We start from the raw sequence: 17,368 nt of genomic DNA, 5'->3' as shown, positions 1-17,368 counted from the left end.
CAAGCAAGCAAGCAAACCAAAACCACTATATTTCAGCAGGCCTTGATACTTCATTGGTTTCTTTAGCTTGGCTTGGTAGCTAACAAGTTGTGCAGGCTTGATTTAAAACATTTTGTAAACCTATGCTAACTCATTTGTACCAGGAGAAAATCTGACATTGGAATGATGGCGAGAAAATTAACTTGGCACCTGCAAAACAGTGGTACACTTCTAAAATGTTTGATTGTATAGGATGGAAGAAGGTGCTATAATAACAGCAGAAATTTGTATGCAGAAATTTACATCCCTGGCATTACCACCTAAAGAACTTCAAGGAGTAGGATGATCCTACAAGTGATCTTCATATGCTCAGAAATTTGTCTGGCCTTGGAAAGAATGGGACTGATTCCCACCAACAGCTAGTGCCTCTGCCCTGTTTTGCTTTGGTTTAGTTTGGTGTTTGTTTTGTTTCATACTTGTTGAAAGGCGCGTGCGCGCGCACACACACACACACACACACACACACACTTTATCTAAGGAGCTTCATTTACTTATGGATAATTCTTGTGCTAGAATATTCTGCTGGAGTTCTTATAAGGACTACTATTTCTTATTTATGGCTAGTACATCCTTTGCTTTTGGTAAAATAACTAATAAGGATAACCCATTCCCTGGTAAAATGTGGTTTTGTTTTTATTCATTCTGTCTTTTGGACTCTGATAATGCTAGCATTTTCTCCCATCCCATTGCCTGAGCCAGTTTTTATCATGCCTCCCTAGTTTTATCTCCATTTTGTGAGCCAAGCTTTGGCAGTGCATTTAAAGCTGTAACCATTCCACTATGCTCTAGCTTTCTGGCTCATTCTTATTCTTCTCAGCAATTCAGGCATGAGGTCTTTCCAAGTTTCTTCCCTGGCTTATGCATACTTAATCTAAATTATTGTTGTTTTTACTCCATAATCCTACTCAGTTTCAATTCATACTTCATTAGTTTCTCACCACTTTCTGGTCAGCCAGACAATGCTGACTCCCCACCCCCCACCATTTTGTACCTGTTGTTTTGTTCATGGACTCAGTCAAACAAAAAAAATTACCAGTTTGTCTAGAATATTATTGCTTTTTCCTTCCCAGTTTCTTTTTCACTTTCATTTCATTTTAGCTTTTGGGCTCAGCCATACTTTGTTCTCAAACACTAAACATAATATAAAGATAGGAATAATAAGCATCATCAAAAGCATCTCCAAGTCTGTTTCCTATGTTACTTTTGACATTTTATGCACACCTACATAAAAGTAAAGTGTTGTGAGCCTGGCTCTCCCCTTATTGCCCTGAGGCTCAAATCACCAGGAAGTCTCTTTGCAAAGCAGACCTTTATTGCATCAGCTACAAGATAGAGTAATTTTTAAAGCCCTCTAGTAAGCTGGAAGTTATACCTCCTCACATGTCAGGAATGATAGTTGAACTCAACTAGGCACTTCTTCGCAGAACATTTTCAGTACTCTGAGGTTCTATCCTCAGGGTGGCCTACACTGTTGAAAGGCTGGCCAACCAGCAAGAGTGACACAAGCCCTGTTAGAGGGTCTAGTCATGGGGCTGGGAATGGCCAAGGAAAGGGCTGCTCCTCTCCTTCTATCCCTTTCCTTCCTTCTAAAACATTCTTATTCCACAGCCAGCCTCAGAAACTATGGGCATTGACTTTGAAGGTGCTTCAAAGGCTTAAGCTTCTGCCTGGTCTCCCCAAATTCTCATCTCTATCTCAAGGTCCCATTCCTCTTCAGAACTCCAGTCCAGCTGAACCTGGGATAGTGGCCAAGAGTAATAATTGGCTCCACTCACTACATAAAAAGCGGACTTTTTTCTGAGTAGACATATAGAGGATTGCTATGTGAATTTTCCATGAGTAGCATTTTAGAAAAAAGTGTTTAGAGGAGCATTTCCAACATCTTATACCAGGATTAATTTTCTTATATTAACTATGTCTATCCCCTGGGCAGCTTCTCCTTGAAAACAAAATTTAATTTAATCTTTGACTATAAGCACTGTTCTATTTTATCATGCAATAATTATGTGCCTGGTGCTGGGGTATGTTGAAGCTACTCACCAGCTTTAACTATGCAACTTCCAAATATTATATTTTAAACTACCTCTTAAACAATTCTGTTACAACTGTAGCAGTGGCAGATGGCTGAGAAATTTAAATATGGAAGTCCATCTACTTCAAACATTACTTAAATGGGTGTAGGGGAAAAGTCTTCTTCTCCAACACTCTCTCAATATGCCACATAAGATACTGTTGATGAAAAGAAATGGTTGGTTGGATTAAGAAAACAAAAAGGCCATCACCATGCTGGTAGTTTTCCAGTCTTGAAACAAATGATCTACCACCCCTTATTATATCCTCTAATGACACTGCATCTTAAGTAGCTTCCTATGTGTGTTTCTCATCAGCTAAAGAAAAATCACCAGTATTGTATGACCTAGTAGGTATGGTAACTTCAAAACACTGTTGTTTTTAATGTACTATCCGAGAAGATGCTCTAACATTCCATGTGAGCATCAACTTGTAGATAATTCCTGGAAGGCACCAAGCAAAAGAAGATGTAGTCCTTATTGGAACATTCTATAACTGTGTAGAATACCTGTGTGAAGAGAGGAAATGCTTTAGCTCTGCCCTGCCTCATATCCCCTCTCCATTGCCCTTTTTGCTCATGGAAAGTGACTTTCTGAAGAAGAGACCTTGCTGTTTCTGCTCAGGCTCTTCATGCTATTGTTAACCAAGAAAAATCAGAACTCTAATTCTTGTGGAGAGACTGAAATACATAAGGAATGGATCAGGACTAAAGTACCCCCTCACCTCTATATAGCCACAGAATTCCTGAATAGGGCTAAAGAGGCAGCTGAACAGGTGCATGGAAAAAGCCTAAAGCCAGATCTCATCTATCTATCTATCTATCTTATGGTAGGCAATAATAAAATAATCTACAATCCAGTTTGACAATTATTCGCCTCAGGACTAAAACATTTTAGAAAATATTTCCTTTTCATAAACAAAATATTTAGGAATTATTTCCTATTCAGAAAACATTTTTAGAATATGTTGTTGTTTTCTTAAAAGACATAAAATACCAGAGAGAGAGAGAGAGAGAGAGAGAGAGAGAGAGAGAGAGAGAGAGAGACCAAATAAAACATGTAATTTCAAAACTTAGCAAATTCCCCCCAATATCAGTACTTTATTGAGGCTTGTCTCTCTGTGTGTGTGTAGAGAGAGAAAGAGAGAGTTCTCTAAACCAATAAGTTTTCCATTCACTTTGAATAAATTATAAATGATTGCATAAGATTAACACTGAAATATAGATAATCAACAATATTTTTTCAGTCTCCATTTTCTTCCATATTAATTGAACTGCATATAATAGATTTTCCATTTATCATTAAATTCTTCACTTTGTCTTCCATTTACATTATTAGGTTTTTTTTTTGCATCTCTGCATACTCAACCAACTCATTTTTCTAATTTTCAATTGTTGGACGTTCTGCTATTTTCCATTCAGAGGACTAAAATATTGTCTATTAATTTTCAAGTGATGCATGCATCTGATAGTAAATGATAAATTTTGGAAATACCTTTCCTAATCATACAGAAAAGGTCTAGAAAAGAAATCCTTAAATATATTCCCATAAGAAATCTGGTAAGATCTCCTTGAACATTTATGCTAACTGAGATGACTTGGATATGGGATTTTTCAGAATTTTGGATACGGTGGTGGCACTTGCTGTAGTGGCAGTGGTAGTAGTAATAATACAGTTATATAGGTTTGTCAGCATCCCAAAATCTGTTGAGAAAGCACTGGAAACACAGTGCAATCATAATCAGCTATATTTAGAACGCATTCATGTATAAATATATGCATAACCCATTCAGTTCAGTGGAGTTTATTTCTCAACAGCTATGTATGGAATTACACTGCAAATCATGTGTATAGCATTTGCTGTGTTTGCAAATAAACAAGAAGGGTATAGCAAAAGCAAATAGACTTGTATAAGCCATCGGCCTTAGATCTGAAAAGCAGGTTTCCTTACGTTCTGCTCCCACTCAGTGAGTTTTTTCCCAAGAAGCTTTGAGGCTGTTAAAGAAAATAGTCCTGTTTCTTAAGGAAACTTAGCTTTCCACTGACTATTCTTTGGTTATCCCATGGCAAGCCAACTTGAATGAGCGAATTACAAAAGAACAAGGACAAGCTTACCACCTCTATCTTTTGTGACATCTCCTTAACTATTATCTTGAAATTAGAACTATGACTAAGTAATAATGGCACTATTTAACTTGAACTATGGGAGCTAGGATACTTTGTGTGGATTTCATTAACATCTCAAATAATTTCCTTATAGGTTTAAGCATAGTTTTAGAGATGCATGATGCTACAAACCTCATTTCATTCAAGCTTGCTGAACTTCTAAGTTATTTCTAAATGAAGAGCCAAAGTTGTGAGGGAAGATGGATTCCATAAAATTGCTTGAAATAGTGACATACACTTGCCATGAAATTAGAGCTGACTCATTGCATTCAAGTTTCATACATATACACACACATACTGGGCTAGCTTGAATTTTTTGACAGTTAATTTCATGTTTTTGAGAAGTCCTGCAAACTGCAAGTTGTGCAAATTTGCACAATTTGTCTCCCACCCCCCATCCATGTTCTGCTTCAGCTTCTAGCAGAAGAAGTTAGCATAAAAGCAGGTTTAATGAAGTAGAAACTATGGTGCCAAGTCAAGCAAAACCCATTGGAGTTTGACTCCTTTATAAAATTCCTGACATTCCTGACAGGTCAATTCGTATGTCTGTGGGGTCTGTGTGTGTGTGTGTGTGTGTGTGTGTGTGTGTGTATTCACCCAATTCAGGATATGAACATAGCATGTCAATTATGTACTTTGTTATAAAGGGTTTTATGAATAATTATAATTATTACACTATACTATATATATAATAGAATAAATTTATAAATATTTTCCATTCACTTTCATACATTTTTCTTCTTTTACATTTAAAGAGATAAAGCAAACAATTATGGATTGCTACGTTTCCCCAGTATTTCATCTATGCTGTCCAATGCACTATAATATAGTTGAATGGTTTTCCAAAATCTAGCATCTGACAATTCAACAAATGCAGATTAAATAATATCCATCTAATATGATGCTGTTCTAAAGTAATACATTTTTCAAGTTGATTGAAAGAGGTGAATAATTATTTCTAGAAGAAAGAAGAATTTAGTCTGCTGATTGATTTAATATGTGTCTGCATCCTAAGGTTTGTTACAAAGAAAAGGTGGCCAGCTTTACTAGTTCTGTACAGGGCCATCTCCCCTTCCCACTGCCTGAAAGATGCTACCCATGGATCTGGGGTAGAAGGCCAGACTCTGACCTTGGATCTGGACTCCCCAAAATCCTATAGACCCTCACACAATGCTTAAAGTTCATAGGACCTGTATACAAACCTCCATGAACTTAGTATATTTATTAGCACTTGTATTTATTGTTTTGGAGAGCAGGTATGAATGTAATGAAAAAATAATTCATTTGTAATACATCAGACAATAAGGAATAACTTCTAGAAGCTGTTATTGTTCCACCTCAAAAAAGATACTCTCACCTTGCATCCATTACTCAACATAAATTCAAATTGACAAAGCTCACTTTAATTGTATAAACATAGGCTACATAACCTTAGGTGTGGTTCGGGGCACATGGCTTTGAGGTTTGGCTCTATCATGAAGCGATCCCTCACCCACACACAGTCTTCTAAATTTGCCACTAAATCCCTGCTTGAGAGAGCACATTGGACAGATCACAGAATATCTATTTTATTACTCAATAAAACAGTATATACTGTACTTGGGGGTGAGTAATTAAGAACCTCAATTAAAGTTAGAAGGTTTGTAAACTCTCAAAACTGATTTTGAGGAAATGACCATCATATCATTAAGCACCAAGATTGAATTAATTGACTGAAGTTTCCTTAGGTAAAAGCTGTCCATAAGTTTCTTCCTCTTCCCACTGTGCACAGAGCCAGTCAAACTGCACAGGGGCTTTCTACAGTGGGTGACATTAATTAATATGCGGTAATTAGGACAAGACAGAGAGAAAGTGGTTTAAGTAATCTGGATATTCCATTTCATTAATTTTCAGGGACATCCCAATTTATTATATCTTTTGTTTTAATTAATGATTTGCAGTATGCAGTTAGCATCCATTGGAGTGAATTCAGAGATTAAACTTTTGCTTTCGTAATAGGAATCTAGTATCAGCAGGACTATGTATGTACATGGAATACAAAAAGAAGTTTGTAGACCTTGCTGTGGTAATGATTATAAAATAATGCTGCAATGTGTCTTTTATAAACAAAACAGGTTTTTTTTCCCTGATATCATGCACAACTCTACTTGGATGCTTCTCTCCCTGTCCCAACCCAGTCATTTCCTGTTATTAGAAAAACAAATAGCACAGAAAAGGCATGGTTATTCAGTCCAGCAAAGTTTTCTATATTGCATCCTACTACCCTGATATCACCACTCTAAATGCCTCTCTTCCTCCTATTCCCACTGGAAGAAACTGGCTCCTGCCTGAGGGCAGGAGAAACCCTTTCTCACACATTCCAAATTCCTTTTCTCACATGAAATTGCTTGAATTTATGGACTTCATTAAAAGCTCACTCCCAAGGCTGAAAGTAAATGCTCTGCGAATCATGCATGGTGTAGCTATGCATATTTTCTTACTCTTGTGCAGGGCTTTTTTTGTCATAGACAAACATGGCATGGACAACATGGCAAAGCACTTAAAAACCAGAGTAAGCTATTGTATTTCGTGAATCCAATATTTCTCTTAACCCTTGTACTGTGTCTTACCTTTTAAAAAAGTACCCAACATATCCTTTCTTTTTAGTTCACATTTCCTTGCTAATTTTTTGTTAGCTAACTATCCTGAACATACGTAGTTCAGCCGCTTCACAGTGCAATGCTGTCCTTGTCCAAAGCCCACTGAATCTAGTGGAACTTTCTCCCAGGTAAATATTTATTTATTTACTTATTTACTTATTTTGAAGCATTTGTATGCCATCCTTCACTATCATGTCTCAGGACAGCTTACGGGATTAAATGCTTTACTAGTCAATCAATCTGTTCGGAATTTTGAAACAGCACTTCCATGCAGCTCTAGAATTTGCATTTTTTGGAAAGTATGATGTTCGCTTTAACAAATACTATGCTTTCTGAATCCATTGTTCCTTTCTCTTTTGTCCCTCCTGTTACTCTACCATGCCATTAAAAAAAATTTAAAAGTGGGTACAATTCATACATTGCTCTCTCTATAAATATATACTGCACTCAACTCAGTTGTTAGCAACATACAGATAACCCATACTAACATTAGAGTACAATGCTACTTTTTACTTTGGCTGAAAGCATATTTGTGAAATAACTACATATGATAGACTTGAGATACAAGAAAGAGAAGAAAGGAAAAAAATTCTAACAAGGTATTGCACAGAAATATAGATATGTTCATGAATATTCTTTGGTAAAACATATTCTGCATTTAGTTTCTCTATTTAGAGAGAACATATGTTTTATCTGGATTTATCTTGCTTAAACATAATTTACTATGTTAAAAATATGCAGGCTTTATTACTAACATGCTGTGTTTCTGACACAATTGAATTAATTTAAAACTGAGTTTATTGTTCAATAAAATTAGTTCTAATAAAATCTTACTGCCACATAATGCATTTTGTTTTAAGTGATATAAAGGCATCCTTTAAACAATGACAGCAGATAATATCCTAAAGAAGATCTTCATTAAAAATAGAAAGGATTCTAGTTGTGTGCTTGGTTTCACTCCAGCAAGGAAAGCTTTTCAAACTCCTGATTTACTTCTGCACATGATATGGCACTGAGCTGAAAACTGTAGTTTGTGATCTATAAGATTTATGTATAGATATTGATATATATATGAGAGAGAGAGAGAGAGAGAGAGAGAGAGAGAGAGAGAGAGGTCTGCAAACTCATAATTTGTAGTAATTCGTTACTGTCACACACCTTGGAGAAATTTCCCAATATGACCTACTTTAATCATTCCTGATAGTACTAGCATTTCCTTGAATGCCACTCAGGTCCCATGACATTCTGTAGTGGTATTAGTGAGTGATAGTTCTGAAGTCTGTTGATTATTTACACCCTGTATTGACATGTAATGGGATGAAAGTATTTGTAATGACCAAGAAAAAGGTGCTCCTGGGACCTTAAAAAAACCATTCCCTTTTAACTTTTCCACTTTGTGCTGTTTTACAACCGCAGACTGAAATGGATTTAAATGGCATTTTTGCCACTTGATATACATAAGATACACGACATTGTGAAGGGGCAAGATCTTTTTACTGTGGCCCAAACGTTAAGAAAAACAAACTGACTGGTTGCATAAGTAGGCATCCCCCTTTTCTGTGACATGACTAAACTAGTTCTTGTGCAACCCACTTCTTTGAGAAATACTGTAAGTAGTCGAATGGTGTTTGTACATGTGCAATTCTAGAGCCACACAATCTTGCAGTCAATGAACATGTTTCTGGAAGGCCCCAGAGTCTGTTGGAGAACATAGCTAAACAAGTAGCCTTATGAGCCATCAAAACAACTCCAGGACAGAGTTAGGGAGAAGCACCCAAATCAGGGTTGCTGCTGAAATAATATAATTAATATAATAGAAATTAAGATAATTTAATTTAATTATTAGAATAAAAGCAAAAACAAAAAATCCACTGCAAACCAAACTATGAACATCACCCAGAATCCGTGACAAGACAGCAACCATCCAATGCTGCATAGCTGCAGCAGAAAAAAATGACCAAATACTGCAGGATCCAGACTCAAAAAGAGGAGAGAGACTTACCCACGAAGGCTCACAGCTGTAATTGTGCTGAAGCACTGACTCAATGTATGAACACTTATACAACTACCTCGTAATATAAGTAGTTTATTTTGTTTTTGTAATTAGCATGTGTGCCACTTTGTTACTTGCATGTGTGCTATATATGAAGTGTGACACAAAAATAACTGGATTAGTAATAAAAAAATATTTATTGATGAACATTGTCACTTTCTATATACTCCCCCTCCCGATCTCTTCACTGCTCGATATGTATTTTCCATTGATTGAAACAGTGCTGGAAGTCTTCTTGTGTGAGCCTCTTTAACAGGCTTGCCATTTTTGTCTTCACTTCATCCATTTACACAAAACATGTTTCTGAGATGCGACGAGTGTGAGAGACCTGGGTGTTCAATGTCTTCCACATTTTCTTGTCCTTCCTTGAAAAGATTCTGCCACTCAAAAACTGGTGTGCAAGGCAAACTGTTATCACCATACACTGTTTTTATAATTTCATAAGTTTCTGTGGCCATATTGTTCAATTTCATGAGAAACTTGTTGATTCGCTGTTCGTCTCCCCCACCCCCCGCACCAACATCATCGCAGCAACATGTAGTTGCTGTAATGTAGTTCGAATACTGACCGGGCTATTCATAGGATATACCTAGCTGGTTTGAGAGGGCATGTAGGAGGAGATACAGTTCTATGATGTATGTCTAGCTGACCTCCAGACGGTATTCCAGGAAAGCCCCAAGCGCAATCCGGTTATTTTTGTGTCTCACCTCGTATACAGACCTATATCTTCATCTTTATATCTATGTATCTACCATCTATATCTATTGCACTTTTGCAATGGTGAGCATCTTATGTAGATCAAGTGGTACAAATGTCAATTAAATCAATTATAATTCCAGGCTGTAACACAGGAAAGTGTGGAAAACTCAAAGGGTGAATACTTCTACAAGGCAATAATGGTGAAGCACGTTACTGTTATAAAGAATGTTAAATGTAGCTATTGTTCTGTTATACATGAGCATTTTATTGAAGGTTAATTATTAGACAAGCCTAAAGTTGTTCATTATCCAGATGATCCCAGAGTACCTAGTGCCTTTGAACTAAAATATTCAATTAAATTGTCTAATATGCTTCTTTCAGAAGTCAACTGTGAAATTAGCTTTTCTGTTACACATTGTTCCATTGATTCACTGTGATCAACAGCATAGTAAGCATCCTTGAAAACATATATTCTTAACAGTGTCAAAAAGTATCTCATTTGCCAGATACATGTATCAATGCATTGCCCATCACTTATGTGTAGTCTCCAAGTCTCAAAGACATATTGAAAGCATCTGTATAGTCCTTTGCAAATAATCAGTGGTGGTTTTGTTCTCATAAATAAATGAAAGCATAAACCTGCATTTCAACCAAATGATTATAGATTGTGAGAAGAAGGTTAAATGACTTACTCTGCTTAAACATATTGACCCCAATGTGGGTCAGCTTCCAGTTTGAAATGGTCCTAGCAAAGTGTCTTCTGCTGTGTTTCACCAGTGATGGGTGGAAGGAGCAATCTGCATTTTAAAGCTCCACATTTCCCTGGAGGAACACTATGCCGGATGCTCTGTTTCCAACACATAATTAAAATGATGGACAGGAGTCAGATTCAGCTTCTTGTCTTAGTAATGGTGCTACCTGCCGAGAGACCCTGACAATTGCTTAAAGATAACACCCATTACATCTAAATAGATGATGGGTAAAAGAATTCCACTCTACCATTTTCTGAGCTCACTTAACCTCCTTATCTTCTGTTTTATGAGTAACAAGCATAAGAACTTAAGAACCATGTTGGAACAGCCCATGCAATTCAGTATTCTGTTCACATAGTGGCAAAACAGCTCTCCACAGGATCCTTCATTCAGGAGACGATGACAATAGCCCCATCCCGCCCAAGCTCCCTTTCAACTAACTTCAGATAGCAGAAGTAGCATACAACCATCCGGACTAGTAACCAGTGATCAACTTCACCTCCACAAATTTATCCAAACCTCCTTTAAAGTTTTCCCAATTGAGATCCATCAGTGCATCTCATGGACTTTAATTCTATAGTTCTCCACTCTGGCATTGTTGCCCTGTTACTGAACTTGCATAGTTCAAACTCATGGTTACTAAACTCACTTATGTACTGTGATGCTTTGTCACAGGATTTCCTTATGCTCAAGAGCTGGTTTGCTTGCAAGCCTGCCTCCTTATGTAGCTCCTGGTAGTTTGCCCCAACTGTTGCTGTAATCCAGCTGAATTGAGGGCCTTGTTTGGAAAGCAAGCGAATCTGTGGTTGAGCCCCTGGTCTGTCCTAGCTTAAAGTGAATTGGAAATGTATACTAATTGCCCCCTTCCCCAGGGGACAGATTCTATTCAGGGAACAGTGTAATAATCAATGGGTTGTTGGAATGGATCACAGACAAAATATACATATATATATTGTATATACAGCAAGATCTGTAAATATCACTGATACTTTGTCACAGGGGCTCCCTGCACTTGGAGAACTGGCTCCCTTGTCATGCTCACTCCTTATACATCTCTAGTTAAGTTCGTCTGTATAATAACAATGTTAAATGGGTTTGCACACCTGCTATTTAAAAAAAATAGTGTTAAGACAGAGTACATATAAATAATGTTTTGTGGGCTACATATAACAATCTTATTCATATGTTTATTTATGTAAAGGTTTTATATCCCACCCTTCCCAATGTCTCAGGGTAGTAATACAATAAAATAAATAAGATACAGCATCCAAATTGTAGTAGATAAAATCCAATACGTATGTTTTATTTCTGAAGTTCAGGATGGATAGTGTTTTTAAGTACTATTTGCATTGGCAGTGATTTTTTATGCCCTTCGTGAAAATGTCCGGGATGGGAGAGCTTTCCAGACTTGATCTGACCACTCACGGTTGGTTGACTGGATGCAAGACAATGTGGATGACTGTGAGGGTATCTATAGCTGGATCAGGGCAAGAATGGAACTGGCCATGAGTAGTTAAATGGGCAACATTGGAATGGCCACCTAGACAATGGGACAAGTTCTCATTTTCAGGTCCACCTGAATGGGAGAGCAAAGCCTATGAACAGGTACAGAAACAGGCAGACATGTTTAAACAGGCAGGCATTTTCCATGAACGCGTTTCCAGCCCTGCAATTGTAACTATCTCAGCATTGATTTTAAATCTAGTGATTTTACTTGAAGGTGAATGATGTTGTTGCTCTAGCACTTTGAAACTGCCGGAACCAGGAAGTTGAAGACTAACTGTATCTGTATGCAGCGCCAAGTATTAAGATCTATGCCTGATTTTCTATTCACTGAAAGTGAAAGTTGTGGCTTAGTTCTCTTTTAGAAGAAATGACCCTGCACTGTTTTCAGTACAGTAATTCTCATTAGCACTTTAGATAATCAAAGGGCTAATAAGCAAAGATGTTTAACGAGTTGTTCAATATTGCAAGCAAGATTTTGAAAAGAAACTACAGTGAAGGGTAATGGGGGTGGGGTGGGATAAACTAGTTCATATGTGCAGTTTTCCATCTTAGTACAAAAATATTGATTCTTCAGAGAAATGCACTGAGCATGAAGGACACATTTAAGGTCTTCTTGGCTTCAGTATCTCCAGTTCTTAGATAGTTTCATCTGAAGAGATGTCTGCTGTTTGTTGATTTTTTAAATGGAATTTTGCTTAATAGTGTGCATCAGATTTACAAACTAAATTTACTTTAGATTTGCTTTAATTAGTTTCATCTGAAGATTAATCAGCACATGTTTGGCATACATATTCAAGTGGCAATCCTATGCATGCTTCCTTTGAAATGTCTCCTACTGAAATCAGTGAAACATACTTCTCAGCAAACCTGCCTGGGAATGGGCTATTAGCTGTTATATAGCCCATTAGAGTATTTAACATCATTACATGCATTATCTAAAAGAGTCTTAGGGCATGGAATATTAAAATATATTCATCCTTAGAGATCCCCTCTAAGGTATATTAGAGATATAATGCCTAAATGTATTAACCCCATATAGGATGTATTAAGGACCTGCTTGTCATTCTTCATTTGACTTTCCCCTCCCTCCCCATCCAAAAATAATGTGATATAGACCAGGTATTTGCATTCGTGTGCAGGTTTCTTTGCCCCCATGCTGCAGTTCCTATCACAGGGCAAAATGCTTACAGTTTGTGATACTATCACACTTTTTTGCCTTCTAAACCTACAGAAAAGGGATGCAAGGTTATCTGTCTGCCATGCCTGATTGCACTCTACCTCCATACAAACCACCTGCTTCACTTCTTCATTCTCCTGGGCAAAGATCCAAGTCTCATGTAGTGCCACTAAATGACTAGGCAATGGAAAAAGAGGAGATCTGCTCCCTTGGATCTTGGTCAGAAATACACGCTCTACATCTTCAGGACATTTAAGAGAAAATGTTTGCTGAAGAAACTATCAAACCAAGAAGGGAAGAAAGGGATAATACAGAGAAAGGGGAAAACAGACAAATGCTAAATGAGTCTAGGTATCCTGCAATGTATTCTTGGAAGCAACTTACTGGAGAACATATAAACCTTGACCTTGATTAGAAGAGGCAGCAGGGTTCAGAGTAACAGCATACTGAAGCCAGGTGACAGAGAATCCCAGTAACAAAGAGAAAAACAACGTAACAGGACAGGTACTTAAAGTCACTGTGATGTAGTGGTTAAGTGTGCAAGACTGGGATTCAGGAATCCTGGATTCTAGTCTCCACTCAGCCATGGCCCAAGCAGAGTCACTTGGTCACTCATAAACACTTAGCCTACCTTACACTACAGGTTTGGTGTTATGAGTATAATTATTTAAGTTGCCTTGAGCTCCTTAGAATGAAAAAGGTAGGATATAAATATAACAGATAAACATAAATGTATAAAGCAGGGTGTAGATCTTTATTCTTTTTATGCTCATTCAGGAAGGGAGCAAAATCAGCCCCTTCCCCAAACCCAACCCAGAATTTTTAAGGAGTTTTCTTGCTGACTGGTTTTAGTACCAGGAATGTGGGGGAAATGGACAAGGAGAAAATTATCTAACCTAATGCAGTACAATGTCAGGCAAAGAAACTGGTTTTGTTCATTCTATTAAGGGAACTACCTATGAAATCAAACATGAGGCTTGTCTAATTTGGCTCTTAACATCTTGTCTAGTTAAGCTGTCAGAAAGACAAGGCACAAACTGGGGGGGGGGGGGGACAATCCAGGGGATGCTGACCAATGTTGCCAGCCACTGATGATGGATACATTTGAAGCTGAAATAATGCTTGAGGGCATTTATGGAAATGTATTTTTCTGTATCTATCCATTTATCCTTATCAGTTGCCAGAGACAATCATAAACAGTGTTACATCAAGATACATAACATTCTGCATGATTCCCAATCCTTTTCTAGATTACAGAACATTTTTCCCTCATGTGACATGTTCCCCCAAGAATTATTCCAAAATTGTACATAGGATACAATAATCAGGTTCTAGCAGAGTTCTCATATTAGTTCCAGAAAAATCAACGAAGACAGAGCTTAAAAATTACAAAATTTATTATGGCATCAGATTTCATGGACTAGATTCCATATCACTCCATGCATGAAGTATAATCCTAACTTGGCAAATACAGCTTGAAATTGATAGATTTCTAGTCCATTTGGCTCAATCTGGTGGTATCCATTGTAACAATATTCAGAAGAGAAGCCATTCCATTTCCCAGAAACAGGGGGGAGATTTACAGCTAGTAGGATTTATAGAGCACATACATCCAATATATAATGGCACCATCCAAAGAGGATGCTTCTTGTTGTTGTTAGTCGCAAAGTCATGTCCGACCCATCACGACCCTATGGACAACATTCCTCCAGGCCTTCCTGTCCTCCATCATCTCCCGGAGTCCACTGAAGCTCACACCAACTGCCTCAGTGACTCCATCTGGCCACCTCGTCCTCTGCCGTCCCCTTCTTCTTTTGCCATCTATTGTTCCCAGCATTAGACTCTTCTCCAGGGAGTCCTTCCTTCTCATTAGGTGGCCAAAGTATTTGCTTAGATGCCTTTAAACTCAGAGGATTGTGGTCATCCAGTAGAAGATGGGAAGGGTGTGGAGGCTAGAAATGCCCATCCAAATAATAGATGGATTATTTAGCAATCTCAGTATTTTCGTCACCCTTGAGAGGCTGATAATCAAGTGAATTGCTTGGAAGATGTAGATGACATCCTGTCCCCCAGCTCTAAGGGCAGTCTTTCGACTTCAGAGACCAAAGGCAGATGGAAGGGAATCCTGAGGCCAAACGTCCCAGCTTCTACATTTCTCAAGTTTGAGCTAGGTCACCAACCTGTCCTATAGCTGCCCACAGAATGACAGAGGACCTTAAGATTGCCCTAACTTTCTAACTCATGCAAGGGCATTCACAAATATTACTGCCATGGTTTGACAAGGTGGATAGGTCCCAGTGCAGGCCATGCTGTAATTTCATAAATATAGGAAATGTACTTTCTAGCTTTAAATTGAAACATCTGTTTCATAATTCATGAGACTATTTAAGCATGAGTTTTGATTTTTTAATGTATATTCTGTTTTGAGGCAAAGCTGCTTCAAGCTTTTAGGAAGTAAAAATAAAACATAGAATTAATCAAAACATTAGCCTAAAACATTCAAAAATAACACCAATACAATTAATTTAGAACATAAAAATGACACATTTGTTTAAAAGCTGAATGTAACTACATCATTTAGGACCATTTTAAAACAATGATGAAGGGATATTCTTTGGAAGGGATCTTGGTACTTATGTGGGAGGGCACCTGTCACAAGTTTGAAACACCCCTTCTTAAATGATGCCAGAGCCCTGTGGACAGTCCAGGAACTACATATTCAAAAAACAAAACATCATTGCATTTTCATGTGTGAAACGTAAGTTGCTGGAATGGCAGCCACACACGTGCGCACACATGCATGCATGCGCACACACGCACACACGCAGCAGGGATTCATGGCTGATTGTAGATGTTCCTTTGCCCCCATCCAACCTCTATGGTTCACTAGGTCTGCCTCAGCAGTTGCTTTCAGTGTCATCACTCAGCTCAAAGACTTGAAATACCTTATCCTAACTTTCAAACAACTCTTTAGGCCCCACAATAGCTGTGAGCCATCCATGCTGTGAGCCACCCAGAGATCCCATGGCTGATGGGGAGGCATACCAGTCAAACAAACAAATAGATTTCATCTACTTCTGGGAGGCATTGCTTGAATTCTACTATCTATTCTAGTCGATAATGTATAATTAGAATTTGTAACAAAAGTTGCAAGGGCTTACTTCTCCCACCCGCTGTCCTTTAACCATTAAAAGAAAAACACTGTTTTCATTTCACATAGGAACATGGCATGTTGACTCTTCCCTAGGCCAGGGATAGGTGGGATTCAGGCTCACACAGTCTTTGGCTCCTAGCTTGGGAGAAGGAAGGTGCATTGTAAATACTAAACACATGCAACTGTATGAAATGGTATTGTGTTCTTGGGCAATATCCAAGTCAACACTAATACTAATATAAATTCTGTTGCCCTGGAGTAAGCAACCTCCAGCACACTGGCAATGAGGCTTGCTGTCTCCTTTGCCTAGATAAGCTGTCATACCAGCTAATACTTTTCGTGCTGTCTGTGTTACGTGTTGCTCATGCCAGCAAGGCATAATTTACATTAGCAGTAGTGTTGCCTTGGATATATTTCCTTTTGTTCATAGATACGAGTACTCGTTTCTTACAGAAAGGGCTTCCATGGGCAAAAAAGGATAGGCATAATATTTATACATTTTCCCTTTTTCTTGCAACTATCTTCATCTCGTCTTCTGACCACAAGGGTCTACCCACACTCTGAAGCCGGGCTTTGTTTTTTTGGGGTGGGGACAGTTTCCACAAAAGAAGAATCAGCACAACTCATCTTCTAACTGTTATTTATGAAAAACTCTGATGCATTAAGAGACCTTCAATGAAATGAACGACACTTCTGGATACTAGCCAAAACAAATAAGACAGGATAAGTTTACCTGTAACAAGGTGTTGCTTCCAAAGCAAAACTGATTGAATTATGTCCAAATATTTAATAATGAAAGTTGGTGTTTTTCCATTATGATTCAAGTTCATTTCAGTCCAGAGCTAGGATGGTGGGAAGGGGAAGGAGTGTCTGTGATATACTTAAAAATTAGTTATGCAAAACCAACAAAACTGCAGTTCCATTAGCAGAATAAGCATAATGATGCTACTGGCATTGGAATCAAACTCTTCAAGCATAAGAAGAGAAATTTATTTAAACTTAGCCAACAACTGTCTTCAAGAATTAAAGCATGGATGAGGCTGGTGTCCTTGACGCTTTCCAATAGTTATGCATTGCAAGTTCTGAAGTCAAGGAGATACATTAGACTGCAGGCA

At 37.9% G+C, this 17,368-nt stretch overlaps 1 protein-coding gene across 1 annotated transcript in view; it reads left to right on the top strand.

Annotated features, from left to right (window-relative positions):
- The window catches only part of CSMD3 (CUB and Sushi multiple domains 3), a 650,552-nt gene that overhangs the window by 323,315 nt on the left and 309,869 nt on the right, over nt 1–17,368 (top strand). The gene's annotated exons all lie outside the window — the stretch shown is intronic.

Source organism: Varanus komodoensis, unplaced genomic scaffold (assembly GCF_004798865.1).
Source record: "Varanus komodoensis strain SLA01 unplaced genomic scaffold, ASM479886v1 scaffold12, whole genome shotgun sequence".
Classification (NCBI taxonomy): Eukaryota; Metazoa; Chordata; class Lepidosauria; order Squamata; family Varanidae; genus Varanus; species Varanus komodoensis.
This window is presented reverse-complemented; position numbering and strand designations above follow the sequence as displayed.